This window comes from Ovis aries, chromosome X (genome assembly GCF_016772045.2).
Source record: "Ovis aries strain OAR_USU_Benz2616 breed Rambouillet chromosome X, ARS-UI_Ramb_v3.0, whole genome shotgun sequence".
In the NCBI taxonomy this organism is placed as follows: Eukaryota; Metazoa; Chordata; class Mammalia; order Artiodactyla; family Bovidae; genus Ovis; species Ovis aries.
In genome coordinates, this window is record NC_056080.1 from 1983615 (window position 1) to 1999614 (window position 16000).

A 16000-nucleotide genomic window follows, 5' to 3' on the forward strand; every position below is an offset into this window, starting at 1 on the left:
TCTGTCTCTCCCCCTCTGGTTGGGAGGGTCCCCTCGCCCCTCTGTCTCTCCCCTGAGTGGGGGTCCCCCACCCCTCTGTCTCTCCCCTTCAGGTGGGGGTCCCCCTGCCACTCTGTCTCTCCCCCTCCAGGTGGGGGTCCCCCTGCCCCTCTGTCTCTCACCCTCTGGGTGGGGTCCCCTCGCCCCTCTGCCTCTCCAGGTGGGGGTCCCCTCTCCCCTCTCTCTCCCTCTGGGTGGGGATCCCCTGACCCCTCTGTCTCTCCCCCTCTGGTTGGGAGGGTCCCCTCGCCCCTCTGTCTCTCCCCCAAGTGGGGGTCCCCCACCCCTCTGTCTCTCCCCTTCAGGTGGGGGTCCCCCCTGGCACTCTGTCTCTCACCCTCTGGGTGGGGGTCCCCTCACCCCTCTGCCTCTCCAGCTGGGGGTCCCCTCTCCCCTCTCTCTCCCTCTGGGTGGGGGGTCCCCCCGCCCCTGTCTCTCTCTCCGGGTGGGTGTCTCCTCACCCCTCTGTCTCTCCCTCCAGGTGGGGGTCTCCCCAGCCCTCTGTCTCTCCCACTCCGGGTGGGGGTCCCCTGCCCCTCTGTCTCATCACCTGGGTGGGGGTCCCCCTGCTTCTCTGTCTCTCCCCCTCCGGTGGGGGTCCTCTCCCCTTCTGTCTCTCCCCCTCTGGGTGGGGGGGGGTCCCCCTGGCCCCGCCCCTCTGTCTCTCCCCCTCCGGGTGGGGGTCCCCCCACCCCTCTCTCTCCCCCTCCAGGTGGGGGTCCCCCCGCCCCTCTGTCTCTCCCTCTGGGTGGGAGTCCCCTGGGGTATCCCCCAGCCCCTCTGTCTCTCCCTCTGGGTGGGGGTCCCCTCGCCCCTCTGTCTCTCCCTCTCTGGGTGTTGGGGGGTGTCCCCTTGCCCCTCTGTCTCTCCCCTTCTCATCCTCCGGGTGGGGGTCCCCTCGCCCCTCTGTCTCTCCCCCTCATACCTAGAGGTGCACTGGAGATCTTCTGGTGAGTGCAGTCTCCACAAGTCCATTGTTCTGGTGACTGAGATCTACTGGAATCCCAATAAAACCGACTGCCATTCTTTTCTCCCATCTCTTTAAGATATTTTTTTTTGACGTGGACCACTTTTAAAGTCTTTATGAGTCTGTTCCAATACTGCTTTTGTGTTCTTGTTTGGATTTTTGGCCCCGCGGCATGTTTAATCCTGGCTCCCCCATCAGGGATGGAAGCTGCATCTCCCGCATTGGAAGGCGAAGTCTTCACTAGTAGACCAGCCGGGAAGCCCCTCCCCTGCCGCCAGAGTCTTCCCCCTGCGAGTCACTGCCCATCCTTAGTCACAGCCCCCAGCATGCATGCATGCCACCCATGACACGCTGAGCTTGTCACAGCGCCCCCGACATCTTGCACAAAGTGCTTCTTCAGTCACTCAGTCGTGTCCGACTCTTTGCGACCCCATGAACCTCAGCACACCAGGCCTTCCTGCCCATCACCAACTCCCGGAACCTACCCAAACGCATGTCCATTGAGTCGGTGATGCCATCCAACCATCTCCTCCTACGTCATCCTCTTCTCCTCCCGCGTTCAATCTCTCCCAGCATCAGGGTCTTTTCCAATGACCGACTTATTTTCACCAAAATGATGTCAACTGAATAATGAGTCAGAACCCGGGAGTCGAGAGGTTTTTTTGTCATTTTTCTGGTGGGAATGTCAGGATATTTTCCAAAGAGTCGGCTCTTCGTATCGGGTGGCCAAAGGATTGGATCCAAGGATATTTTCAAGTGGTGTGCTTTGCAGTGCGAGCAACCTGCCTTCCCACCCTCGCACTGGGGCTCATCTGAGGGGATCTCTGCTCTGGGAGCCTCTCCCTACCCCGCAGCGGTAGGTGGGTTCCACTCCCTTCTCTTCCTACTAACAACTCCCAGGCCACCCTAGTCAGCGCTGCCAGGACCACCCCCCCCCCCCCCCCACCGAACCAGCTTTTCCCAACGAACCCCCTCCCACTCTCCCAGCCTGGACCCCTGGCCTCAGAAGCCGTGCCGGGACTCCATTTCTGCACACCCTTCACCCTCAGAGGCCCCCCAAGGAAATTCTGGGGCGAGAGGACCACAGCAGCTGAGGGACGCCCTTCCTGCCCTGGGGAACCTGGGAATAAGCCCCTGCCCCCTCGGCCCTGAGGAAGCCAGCACAGACAGGAGTTTGTACACAGATTCTTACCCAACTTACACAGGCTTTCTGGTTCCCAGCTGTAAAAGGATCACTGCGGGGCTGCAGCAAAGGCAGGAAAGAGAGGACTCCTGCTGGTTCCTTTAGGGACCGACAAGGAAGACAGGAAATGGGAAGAAAGGGCACGCGTCCCCCATGCTCCGGTTTCCGTCTTTGTAAACACAGGTCCGATCCCTGGGTCAGGAAGATGCCCTGGGGGAGGACATGGCAACGCATTCCAGGATTCTTACCTGGAGACTCCCATGGACAGAGGGGCCTGGTGGGCTACAGTCCATGGGGTTGAAGAAGGAAACAGACAGAGCTGGACTCCGTCTTAGGCCAGGCTTAGAAGATAAGGCTACATGCAAGGTCACCCTCCCAATGGACGCTGAACATTGCATCCTGGTGTCTATGGAAATGGCATACCAATGGAAAACCACACTCCCCCGATAAAAGAGCCTCAGTACTTGGACTCTCAGTCGCCTAAAAGACTATGCTAATTATCTCTGTAACAGAACAAAGTCGTAAATTCCGTTATGTTTATTGGGATATGACCACAGGCCTATTGATAAATGTCCACTGTTTAACTATCTAGGCTTATGACACATGAATCGTGGGTTAACTTTGTATCTTGCTTTTCCTTTGATCAGACTAGTTTCAGGGAATTTGGGGAAGCAGATTTGGGCATGTACACTTAGGGTATATCAGGTTTTCACAAAAACTGATCGACGTCCTTGGCTAAGAGGAGACTCTGCCTTGGACCCGCCGGTGTAATCAGCTGTACTCCACCATCTGCACTGTCCTTCTGAGTGAGTTTTTCTCCCAGAGCACGGGGCTACAGCAGGGTTGCAGAGTCGGACAGGACTGAAGAGACGTAGCACGCACGCATGCAGGTTGAGGGCTTCCCTGGTGGCTCACGGGTAAAGAATCTGCCTGCTGGTGCAGGAGACACGGGTTGCATCCCTGATTCGGGAAGACCGCACATGGCACAGAGCAAGGAAACCCGAGCCCCACGGGTACTGACCCCATGTGCCTGCCCTAGAACCCTAGCTTTGCAACAAGAGAAGTCACTGGAATGGCAAGCCCAACCACCACCACTAGAAAGGAGCCCCCGCTCGCTGCACATAGAGAAAGCCCAAACGCAGTGCCAAGGACCCAGCGCAGACACACGTAATTAACCTTTTTTTTTTCAACAGGTAAAGCTGAAACAGTGAGATTTTCTTCTGAGTAACAACAACACTGTTCACCCCAACTTTCAAAATGTTTCTAGAAGCGCTGAGCATTCTCCCTCCTCCCACAGCTAAATAACCAGCTGTCACGTGAGTGCAGGGAGCCAAGCCCCGAAGCCAGCGAAAGTGGCTTTGCAGGTGATACTGGGTGAGTGGAAAGGGGTGATGTGCACGCTGCCTTGCTCCTTGGCCAGTGTGCAAAACACACACACTTTTATTGCAGATCATAAACACTGCACAATTATAAATCATAGTTTGACTTCCAAATACACAATAGTGAAATCAAACAAATGCAGCTGAGTTATTTACTACTTTCAAAGCTACTGTGGCTCACAACAGATGCCTGCAAACGGACCAGGAACACGACTTCCACTTATAATTTGGATTCCAAGGCACCGCACAACTTCAAATTAATATCTAAATAGACTATTGGGATACAACTTCTTTGTCAACTAATTTTTATCAACTTTCTTTTATTTACAGTATTTCTCTTGCAAAGGAGGAGGAGAGGAGGAAGGGAGAAAAGTGAGGAGGAAGGGGAGAAGAGAAAGAAGGAAAATCAGCAGCAACAGCAGAATTTGCCAAGCATGGTGCTGACCAACCGGCCTTGAGGAGACAGGCAGGTAACCTGAGCTGTGGGTCTCCGTAACATCAAGAACAGCACCCGAGTAACGCTAACACTGATTGACTAACACGCATGCGTAGCAGTCCTCAGGGCAGGAAGACACCCTTGTGAGGGTGTCTATTAAAGGGCTTGAGTGTCTTTTGCTGTTCAGTCGCTCAGCGGTGTCAGGCTCTTTTCAACCTCGTGGACTGCAGCACACCAGGCTTCCCTGTCCACCACCAACTCCCGGAGTTTCCTCAAACTCATGTCCATCGAGCCGGTGATGCCATCCAGCCATCTCATCCTCTGTCGTGCCCTTCTCCTCCCGCCCTCAATCTTTCCCAATATCAGCGTCTTTTCCAAGGAGTCAGCTCTTTGCATCAGGTGGTCAAAGTCTCCTGAATGTTGAACATCGTGTTTAGAATAATGATGTTCAGGGCTTCCCTGGGGGCCCAATAGTTAAGAATCCGCCTGCCAATGCAGGAGACACGAATTCAAACCCCAGTCCAGGAAGATCCTACAAGCTGCAGCGTAAGTAAACCCGTGCACCACGATTACTGAAGCCTGAGCGTCTAGAGCCCACGCTCCACAACCAGAGAAGTCACCGCAAGGAGGAGCCTGCCAACCTCAGCTAGAGAATCGCCCCGACTTGCCGCAACTAGAGAAAGCCCACGCACAGCGAGGAAGACCCACCGCAGCCTGCGTAAGTCAGTAAAGAAAGAACGACGATGCTTAAAGGCAGATGAGAGGGCTGAAGTCTGACCCATCCTTTCACTCATCTTATGGTCCGACTGCTGGGTCAAACCTAAAGAGAACCCAGCCCCCGCTGGCCTCTGATGGGATCGCGTTTCTGAGACTTCAGAGCAGAGGAGGAAACCCTGGACTTCTGGGACTCAGAGAAGTCAGCTGTACTCCAGAGGCCTCTGGGGGACCTACATGCTGGACACCCCCACCCTGGTGATGGCTGACACCCAAATATCATCCAAGCCAGCCCGACTGACACCTGCTGACCTGTGTGCCTGGATGGTCACCAGATGTGTGCCCATCTTAATCAAGAGCTCAGAGATACTCAGCAAGACAAAGGATGTGTGGCCACCTGATTTTTGGCAGGGAGGCTAGAGTTTGGGTGATAAAAGGAGGTGAAGAAATGGACTATATTGCTCGGACTTCCCTGGTGGTCCAGTGGTTAGGACTTGGCGCTTTCACTGCCAAGGGCCCAGGTTCAATCCCTGGTCAGGGAACTAAGATCTTATAAACCTGGTCACAGAACTAAGATCTCATAAACCTGGTCACGGAACTAAGATCTCACAAGCCATGCAGCACAGCTGATAGGAACAGAATGAAAGGACAAAAGAGGCAATTAAATGGTTAATCCCACGAGGGGATTATACACGGAAAACTATGGGAAACTCCTGTACGTTAATGATTCCTCAAGAAAGCAGGCTGGCTTAACCCCAAAACCAAGCTGGCTTGCTTAGCAACAAAAGCATGCTACAGAAGCACGGGACGCACCCCCAAACTACGAAACAATGGCGGCAGGAGCCCCACATCTTGTCCCGGGAGCTCAGTGAGTTCAGCTCAGTTCAGTTGCTCAGTCGTGTCCGACCCTTTACAACCCATGGACTGCAGCACGCCAGGCCTCCCTGTCCATCACCGACTCAGTAAGTTAACGACTCTCAAAACAGGCTCTGTGCACATAAGAAAAAATCATTTAAGGGAAGGTGACTTCTCAAAATGAAAAGACCCTCGTTGTACTCGGACCTGAAATTATTTCTCCAAAGTGCTTTACGACAGTCCCGGCCTGAGCACACGGGGACAAATTTCCCTGCCCTACCTGGGGGAGGAACTGATGATGGAAACCACATATATTCAAGAGAGTCAAAGGTCTTCTCCCCCAACCCCTTCCTCTGAGTATAAAACTGCAGCCCACCGAGTTCTCAGGGTGGCATTTCTTGCCCACCCGCTTGGAAGCCTCAGAAGCATCCTATTCCATGAAATCATTCTTACCTACCACTTTGCTCTCGCTGAATTCTCCTCTGCTCTGACATGAAGGACCGGGGTTACCAGAGCTCCTCGGAGCCCCTTGAAATGACACAAGTTGGTTTAGCAGCCAGGGGGGAAAAAAAAGGACTATATTTGCAAATAACTCCCAGTTGTGAGTGAGAGGAGATAAAAATAATGAATATCCATACTGAGGTAATTCGGGAGAAAATGCATGAAATATACCCCCATCTCTTCCACAAGTCAGCTCCTGGAAGGATTGCTTCCTCCCGTCCTGTTCCTCCTGTCCCGAACGTGCTCCCGTGTCCAGCCCACTGCCTCTGCTGAGGCCTCACCTTGCCCATTGCCACACAACACCACACTGAGTCACCCCCAGGAGCCACTTTCTGTGTCCCCTGTGCCTGTATGTGCTGAGTTGCTCAGTCTGACTGCGACCCCATGGACTGTAGCCCCGCCAGGGATTCCAGGCAAGAATAATGGAGTGGGTTGCCATTTCCTCCTCTGGGGCATCTTCCCCACCCAGGAATCGAACCCGCACCTCCTGCGTTGGCACTAAGCCACCAGGGAAGCCCCACCGTCCCCCACAGAGAATCCCTGCAGTGAACTGGGTCTCCTCTGTGCCAAGGTGGCTCCTAATGGAAGCTCTCGAGGGGGAAGGGCAGCCCGCCTCCTCTCCAGCAGTTCAACTCAGCTGGGCATTCCCGCTTCCTCCTGTTCACAGGGACCAACCTCCCACACTGCTCTGCTCCAAGATCTCCACGGCAAGAAGGGCAAGCGCCCCTCTGCCTGTGGCTTCCCTTGCTATCAGCCTTCCTGCGCCCTTTCCCGCCACAGGCCACTTCCAACGAGAATCAGGCTCCGCATCACTTTAACAGGTTCCAGTGGTCACGTATGGATGTGAGAGCTGGACCATAAAGAAAGCTGAGCGCCAAAGAATCGATGTTTTTGAACTGCGGTGTTCGAGAAGACTCTTGAGAGTCCCTTGGCCTGCAAGGAGATCCGGCCAGTCCACCCTAAAGGAGATCAATACTGAATACTCATTGGAAGGACTGATGCTGAAGCTGAAGCTCCAATAGTCTGGCCACCTGATGTGAAGAACTGACTCATTGGAAAAGACCCTGATGCTGGGAAAGACTGAAGGCGGGAGGAGAAGGGGACGACAGAGGAGGAGACGGTTGGATGGCATCGCCGACTCAATGGACGTGAGTTTGAGTAAGCTCTGGGAGTTGGTGGTGGACAGGGAGGCCTGGCGTGCTGCAGTCCATGCGGTCCCAAAGAGTCGGACACGACTGAGCGAGTGAACAACAAGAACAAATGTGTGAAACAGAGGTAGTGGGAAGCCGCTGTATTGCACAGGAAGCTGAGCTTCGCGCTCTGTGATGACCTAGAGCGGTGGACTGGGGTGCGGGCTGGGAGGGAAGCTCAAGAGGGAGGGCATGGATGTATCCTTGTGGCTGGTTCCCAGGTGTGCAGCGGAAACTAACACGACATTATAGGGCAGTTATTGCTGTTCAGCTGGTGAGTCATGTCCGACATGACGTCCATGACCCCACGGACGGCAGCACGCCAGGCTCCTCTGTCCTTCACAAGCTCCGTCAGTTTCCTCAAACTCATGTCTGTGGAGTCAGTGAGGCCATTCAACCACCTCATCCTGTGTCGTCCCCTTCTCCTCCCGCCTTCCATCTTTCCCACCATCAGGGTCTTTTTGCATCAGGTGGCCAAAGGATCGAAACTTCAGCATCATTTCTTCCAATTACATGCCAACTTAAAATAAAATGAACTGCGGGTTCTCTGGTGGCTCAGTGGTAAAGAATCCACCTGCCCAAGCAGGAGATAGGGGTTCAACTCCTGGTCCAGGGAAGATCCCACATGCCTCGAAGCAACTAAGCCTGTGTGCCACAACTTGTGAGCCTGTCTTTGGAGCCTGGCAACTGCAACTACCGAAGCCCAGGAGCCGTAGGGCCTGTGATCCATGACCAGAGGACCCCTGTGATGAGAAGCGTGCGCACGGAAACTAGAAATGAGCCACCGCTTGCAGCAACTAGAGAGAAGCCTCAGCAGCGACGCAGACGCAGCACGGCCACCGATAAAGAAAGAAAATTGTAAAAAAAAAAAAAACAAAAAAACAGTGAAATAAAATATTTAGAAACAGAAAAAATCAAAAATAGAATAAACAGCTCTTTCCTTCCTTGCCTCCTGTACCTGCCTAAAGTTTTTACGCAGAGAGACTCTTCACTGAAATCACGGGGTCTGCAAACTAGCCCAAGGAGGACCAGATGCAGGCCCTGCTATTTATTTTACGGCCCAAGAGATAAAGAATATTTTTTAAATCTTTTTTTTAATCATTGAAGAAAATCAAAAGCACACTTGGTGGCACATGCAAATTATTGACACTGAAATTTCAGTCAACAGCCTTTTTACGAGCACACGGACACCCTCATGGGTCAGGCGCTATCGGTACAAGCTTCTGCAGCGCAGTGCAGAGCGGAGTGCTTGCAAAGACTAAAGTATTCACTGTCTACACAGAACAGGAAAACCCTGCCGATCCCAGCCTCAAAGGTAACCCTCCACTCTCTCTATTCCAGGACTTAAGTTAAGACTTGACCGGCTGGCCGCCCAGCTTTCCTTTTGGTGTGCAAAGCAGGCCGCAAATCCCCTTTCTCGAGAAAGCCTGCCTTTCAGGATCACCAGCTTCACCTCAGGCTCTCAAAAAGATAGTTGGGCTTTTGGGGTGGAGGTGAACGATGACCTCATTATTTCTTCTTTCCACTCCTGCTTTAGAAATCCTTATCGGATTTATTTTAGATAATGAATGATTATGGCTCCCCGCAGGGGGTTGGGGGGTGGGGAGGCTGAGCCCAAGGACAAGCAAGAGCAACAGGGCTATTTTTCATCAACCATCACCTTCAGTGCAAACGCGAAATAAACTATCACCTTCAGTGCAAACACAAATGATACCGTGGAGGGCAGGGAGGAGTATAACAGTCAACAGGGCAGGGGCTGTGGGGCTTAAGGAGACGGGAACAAATGAGGGCTGAACAAGACCCCATAGGGCTGAGGAGGATGGCAGGGGGGAGGGGACACAGGAGGGAAGGGTGTAGCTTCCCCCCACCCAGAATAATGGAAGCAAAAGTCTCAGAACCGAGAGGCGGGGGTGAGGAGTGAAGCTCCTGTTGTTCCTCCAGGAGCTGGATGCTATCTGCAGACTAGGAGATCCCGCGAAGGATCAAAACACACCGACCCCTTAAAAAGGCAAGCGGTTAAACAAAAAAATCATTCCAAATTCACAGAACCTTGATGAACTCATCAGTGGTAAAGGTTGATAGCAAGCACTGTTCCTCCCAGCTGTTACAGGTCATGGTGAGTGTACATTTTTGCAGGTGTTTGAAAAAAAATTTTTAAAGGCAAGTGATTACTCTTCCCTCATGTTCTGAAGCAGATGAATCAATGTTGCAATCACTCCAGATACATTCTGTCCAAGTGCTAAAGGGGATGCGAAAAGTCTTGCAACCAAGGTGCTCAGATTTAACTGCCTGCAGGCAGCAAGTGAGAGAAACTCAGGAAACATATGCAACTGAATGACACCCTATACACCTTAATGATACCCTATCTCATGAACGCAAGGACAAACACAAACGAGAAGGACCATGAAGAGAGGGCTGGGGGAAAGGGCAACACGAGCATCGGGACAGCCTCTTCCTGTCTCGTTTTCCCCACTCTGCTTTTTCCGAGCTAGGTGCTCTGTGAACCCTTGTGTCTTTAACACTTCGGTTTGAGGGTTTTTGTTTTTTTGTTTTTTGGCAGCCCCCTCTAATTCCCACTTAGGGCTTCCCCAGTGTCTGAGCTGGTAAAGAGTCCGCCTGCAATGCAGGAGACCCCCGGTTTGATTCCTGGCTCCAGAAGATGCCCTGGAGAAGGGACAGGCTACCCACTCCAGTATTCTTGGGCTTCCCTTGTGGCTCAGCTGGTAAACAACTGCCTGCAATGCGGGAGACCTGGGTTCGACCCCTGGGTTGGGAAGATTCCCCTGGAGAAGGGAAAGGCTACCCACTCAGACATGGCTTCAATCCCTGTGTTGGGAAGATCCCCTGGAGGAAGGGCATGGCAGCCCCTTCCAGTATTCCTGCCTGGGAAATCCCGTGGGCAGAGGAGCCTGGGGAGCAAGTCGATGGGGTCTCAGAGAGTCGGACACGACTCGAGCAGCTGAGCAGGCACACGCGCACTTGATAAACAGCACTGCAATGAACTCTCCAAGATACGCAATTCCCAGGGGCTTCCCTGGGGGCTCACTGGGTAAGAAACCTGCCTGCCAATGCCAGGGACACAGCTTCCGTCCCTGGTCCAGGAAGATCCCACATGCCTCAGAGCAACTGAGCCCCGTGCACCAAAACTACCGAGCCTGTGCTCAGAAGCCACGAGAGAAGCCACTGCAGGGAGAAGGCCACAGAGTGGAACACAGTGTAAAAAGATACGCAATCCTCAATAGGGAATCTCAAAGGAACGAAAATGAGTCCATAAGCGGTCATGATTGCGACCACATAAAATAGGAAATCACGGGCAGTGTAGTCTACCTCAATTTGTTGGTGTTGGAGAAGACTCTTGAGAGTCCCTTGGACTGCAAGGAGATCCAACCAGTCCATCAAAGGAAATTGGTTATGAATATTCATTGGAAGGACGGATGCTGAAGCTGAAACTCCAATCTTTTGGCCAACCTGATTCAAGGAATTGACTCATTGGAAAAGACCCTGATGCTAGGAAAGATTGAAGGCAGGGGGAGAAGGGGATGTCAGAGGATGAGATGGTTGGATGGCATCACCGACTTGACGGACATGAGTCTGAGCAAGCTCTGGGAGTTGGTGATGGACAGGGAGGCCTGGCGTGCTGCAGTCCATAGGGTCGCCAAGAGTCGGACACAACCGAGTGACTGAACTGAACTGAACTGATAGAGCAGATGTGTTTTGAACTACTGAGTGAAAATAAAGATACACAGATTCTTCCCAGGATTCCTTTATAGAAAGAACTACCTGCAGACCCTTGCAGAATGCATCTGAGCACCATGACAGAAAGACAGGAGCTAAGAAAATGTCAGGTGATTTTTTTTTTTTCCATTGGACACCTTCCAACCTGAGGGGCTCATCTTCCAGCGTCATCTCTTTTCCCCTCTTCACCCTGAGAAGGCAATGGCACCCCACTCCAGTACTCTTGCCTGGAAAATCCCATGGACGGAGGAGCCTGGAAGGCTGCAGTCCATGGGGGCGCTGAGGGTCGGACACAACTGAGCGACTTCACTTTCACTTTTCACTTTCATGCATTGGAGAAGGCAATGGCAACCCACTCCAGTGTTCTTGCCTGGAGAATCCCAGGGATGGGGGAGCCTGGTAGGCTGCTGTCTATGGGGTCGCACAGAGTCGGACACGACTGAAGCGAATTAGCAGGCAATACTGGAGTGGTTTGCCATTCCATCCTCCAGGGGATCACAGTTTGTCAGAACTCTCCACTATGACTTGTCCATCTTGGCTGGTCCCACACGGCATGGCTCATAGCTTCGCTGAGTCATACAAGCTTTGCCATGACCAGGCGGTGATCCATGAAGAGGCCCAGAAGAGATAGTGCTGATTTATTATGCACTGCAATAGCAAATTTAAAAAAAAATTTTTTTTAACCAGTTAATCGTAAAGGAAATCAGTCCTGAATACTCATTGGAAGGACTGATGCTGAAGCTGAAGCTCCAATCCTTTGGCCACCTGATGCAAAGAGCTGACTCATTGGAAAAGACCCTGATGCTGGGAAAGATTGGAGGCAGGAAGAGAAGGGGACGGCAGAGAATGAGATGGTTAGAAGGCATCACCGACTCGATGGACATGAGTTTGAGCAAGCTCTGGGAGTTGGTGATGGGCAGGGAAGCCTGATGTGCTGCCGTCCATGGGGTCAAAAAGAATCGGACACGACTGAACTGAACTGATCCTTTTTTTCCCCTTCAATTTTGGCTGTGCCGGGCCTTCACTGCAGCATGCAGGCTTTCTCGAGTTGCAGTACGTGGGCCCACTGTCCTGCACCCTGTGGGAACTTAGTTAATTGACCAGGTATTGAACCCTCAGCCCGTGCATTGGAAAGCGGATTCAACCGCCGGACCACTTGGGAAGTCCCCTGGAAAGGATATTTTCATGTGTACTATCCACCTAACCTGTTAATCTTATACACATTTTCTGTCATTAGCTCACATTTATGACTTAACACTCAAGAATCATGAAAAATAAAACACAAATTCTGCACAACTAAATGTCATTCCTGAGTGAAACATGCTTTAATCTTCTAAAACTGGTAGCCCAACTTTGATCCAGAGATGGGCCCCAGTTATAAACTGCAGGATACATGCTTTCTGGCTGATTCACTAACTTGGCAGGCAGCAAATCTGAAAACAGACCAAGAGGGGGGTGTTTGCCAGGGGCTTCTTAGAAGGCAGACATCACAGCCCTGAGCTTAATTCCAACACCACAGGCTTAAGGAAAGACTCTGCCAAAATTGGAGTCAAGCAGAGAATCACAGCCCTGGAGAAAAAACCCCAAGGAATGGTTTCCAGGAAGAACAAGTCCTAAGGAGGTCTTCGATGCCTGGCCACGCTGTATACTGTGTTTGAGACGATGTCTGTGTTTTTTTTAGTCAGGTGGATGTAAACTGCTGGCCAGAAAAATCTGTGCAATGTCATAGCAATCCAGCCCCTTGGCTGGATTTCCAATATCCAGCGTGTCTCTGGGCACGTAGCAGCGATACGACACGCGTTCCTTTCCCACCCTTTTCTGAGAAGCCGTTGCGAGTCCTGGATGGTTTTGGAAGATCATGGTCATCCAGATGACGTCTCTATTTATTCTGCCTTTAAGTTTCGTGCTTGAAGACACCGGGTCTGCTCAAGGGCTTGCGGCTCTCCAGCAACCTGGAATGTTACGCCGAATGGACTGGGTTCTCTCTGCATGTGGATCATTAATTAACCAAGGTTCCAGTTAGGCTTCCCTGGTGTCTCAGCAAGCAAAGAAACTGCCTGCAATGCAGGAGTCACAGGGGATGCAGGTTCAATGCCTCGGTCGGGAAGATCCCCCTGGAGGAGGGCATGGCAACCCACTCCAGTATTCTTGCCTGGAAAATCCCATGGACAGAGGAAGCCTGGTGGGCTACAGTCCATGGGGTTGCACTGAGTCAGACAGGACTGAAGCAACTGAGCGCGCACACACACCATCCTGAAGGAATAAAGACTGCTTGCGTGTAATTTTTTTAAGTATTTTTTTTTAATGTGGACTATTTTTAAAGCCTTTATTGACTTTGTTACAATACTGCTTCTGTTCTATGTTTTGGTTTCCTGCCCACGAGGCATCTGGGATCTTAACTCCCTGACCAGGGATTGAACCCGAACACCCTGGGTTGGAAGGCAAAGTCTCAAGTTTCCCCAGCTTCTGCAGAAAGTTGCACTGTATTCCCAAGCTGAGCTCCATCCAAAGTCCAGGTGTATCATGTTTTCTGGATACTCTGCGCTCTATAGACACCCATTCAGTGGTACTTACCTTGCGTGTCCTTCTGCAACAGAATCCTTCCCTAAATATCATTTTGTGGGTTTCCAAAGAGGTGGTAAATATTCAATGATTCTTTAGGAAACAGCTCAGAAACTTGTGATTAAAAAAAAAAAAATTTCAACCGAATACTAATTTGACTGCAGTGCCTTTTTATTATTCAAGGACAAACGTAATCATTTTTTAAAAGAGTTCTAATCTTCATCATCTATAAAACCTATGAAAGCCTTAAACATTACTGTCTTGCCATCAAATGGCATACATGGGGGAAAAAAACCTACACGCAATTTTACTACTAAAGGAAATGAAAATTACTACTGGAGTCATAAAATCATTATTACTATTCATGTTAATGCCTCATGAATAAAGTTCTACAAGAGAAATGGGTATGTATTGAGATTTAAAGCAAGGGCTATATACTTTTACGACATCTTTAAATTCACACGGAACTCTGTAGCTGGCTACTTTCTTACACACATACACACACCAGCTCTCTGTGAAGGTCCCCAAGTAACACCATGGAAGCCTCACTTTTCCCGCTACCTCTTCATGGATGGTTTGGATGAAATTCACGTGTCACAGTGAACTTGCTGAGGATCAACAGTTCAAAGGTCAACCTGGCACCCACACCCAAGACGTCCATTTCCAAGTCACATGCCCTTTCCCTTTTTTTTTATTACTTAATTTGTAAAGAATTTCTCTTGTGTGAAATGTACGTGGAGCCAAATCACCTCTGTCGCTAAAAGTACTGTTGTGTAACTTTCAGGCTTGTAAAAAGTCTACCTGAAAAAAGCTATTCATTTATGTTATTTCTTTTTGGCTGTGCCGGGTTTTCGTTGCCGGGGTGGGGGGTGGGGGGCGGCTTTTCTCCAGTTTCGGAGAGCCAGGGGCTGCGCTTCATCTCGGTGCATGGACTCCTCTCTGGGGTGTCCTGTCCTGTTGAGGAGCCCAGGTTCAATAGTTGTGGCACACGGGCTTAGATGCCCCGTGGCAGGTGGGATCGTCCTGGGTCAGGGATCGTACCCACGTCACCGGCAGTAGCAGACGGATCCTTTACCACTGAGCCACCAGGGAAGCCCATAAAAGGTCTATTCGAACTATTAAAAATGATGGCTACTTCACTTACAATGTGAAAAGTTCAGAGATTTAATGTAATGATTGTGCATTAGATTTTATTTCCACTCTCTTTTATAACTGGTTACGAGTTTCTCTGGGCTTCCCTGGTGGCTCAGATGGTAAAGAATCTGCCTGCAATGCAGGAGACCCGTGCTTGACCCCTGGGTGGGGAAGACCCCCTGGAGGAGGGCATGGCAGCCCGCTCCAGTCTTCTTGCCTGGAGAACTGCATGGCGAGAGCTGGACACGACTGAGCGACCAACACTCTTACGTCTTGACTTTCACCAACTTCTCCGCCCTTGCTTTGCTGCTGTCCGGTCGCCAGGTCATGTCCCACTCTCTGTGAGCCCACAGACCGTACCACGCCAGGCTTCCCTGTCCACAATCCCGCAGACTTTGCTCAAACTCAGGTCCATGGAGTCGGTGATGCCATCCAACCATCTCATCCTCTGTTGCCCTCTTCTCATTCTGCCTCCAATCTTTCCCAGAATCAAGGCCTTTTCCAGTGAGTTGGCTGTTCACATCCAGTGGCCAAAGTATTGGAGCTTCAGCTTTAGCATCAGTCCCTCCAATGAATATTCAGGGTTGACTGCCTCTAAGACTGACCAGTTTGATCACCCTGCAGCCCACGGGACTCTCAGGAGTCTTCTCCAGTGCCAGTTTGATTCTTTGAAGCTCTTCATCGATTCTTCGGCACTCTGCCTTCTTTATGGTCCAGCTCTTATATCCGTACATGCCTACTGGAAAGAGCATAGCCATGACATACAGACACCTTTGCTAAGTGGGTCTTTAAAATCTAAGCTGATACCACCATGCTGGAGTGACAAGATTCACACGTGAGGCAAGAGAGAAAGTTGACTTCGGGGTGGTTATCAGGATCCCAGCGTGTGTCATCTGGGCATCACACACCCAGCTGACGGAGCCTGCCTTTTCCTACTTCAGGATCCACCTCGCATTATATGTTCTCCCAGCAGGATGGGTGGACAGACCACAGTCTGAGTGAGAAACCAGACTGGGGGTCCTTCTTTCAAAGTGCTGTCTGAACAGAAGGGCCAGGGCCTGGAGGCAAAGGAATGAAACGGAGAAGCTTGCTTCAAATTCCATTCTAGCATCGTGCTTGCCCGCAGAGACTATGACTTGTCATCATATCACGGAGTCTATAAGCAGGGACTCCAAAGTCCCGGTGCCCCAGTGCCGGAAGTGACTGCAGCCCAGTTCCGTTAGCCTGGCCCTTATTCCCGCCGTCTGTCTGAAGCACCTCACGCCATGAAGCCTCATGCTGCGTTTAAGCACACCAACCTTGGCC

At 51.3% G+C, this 16000-nt stretch overlaps 1 long non-coding RNA gene and 1 other non-coding gene across 12 annotated transcripts in view; one reads left to right on the forward strand and one right to left on the reverse strand.

The window, feature by feature from the left end:
- Positions 1 to 16000, reverse strand: part of LOC105605336 (uncharacterized) — a 327912-nt gene that overhangs the window by 280841 nt on the left and 31071 nt on the right. The window lies entirely within an intron of this gene.
- On the forward strand, positions 5188 to 5260 carry TRNAE-UUC (transfer RNA glutamic acid (anticodon UUC)). The gene has a single exon. It is a non-coding gene; the product is annotated as a tRNA-Glu (tRNA).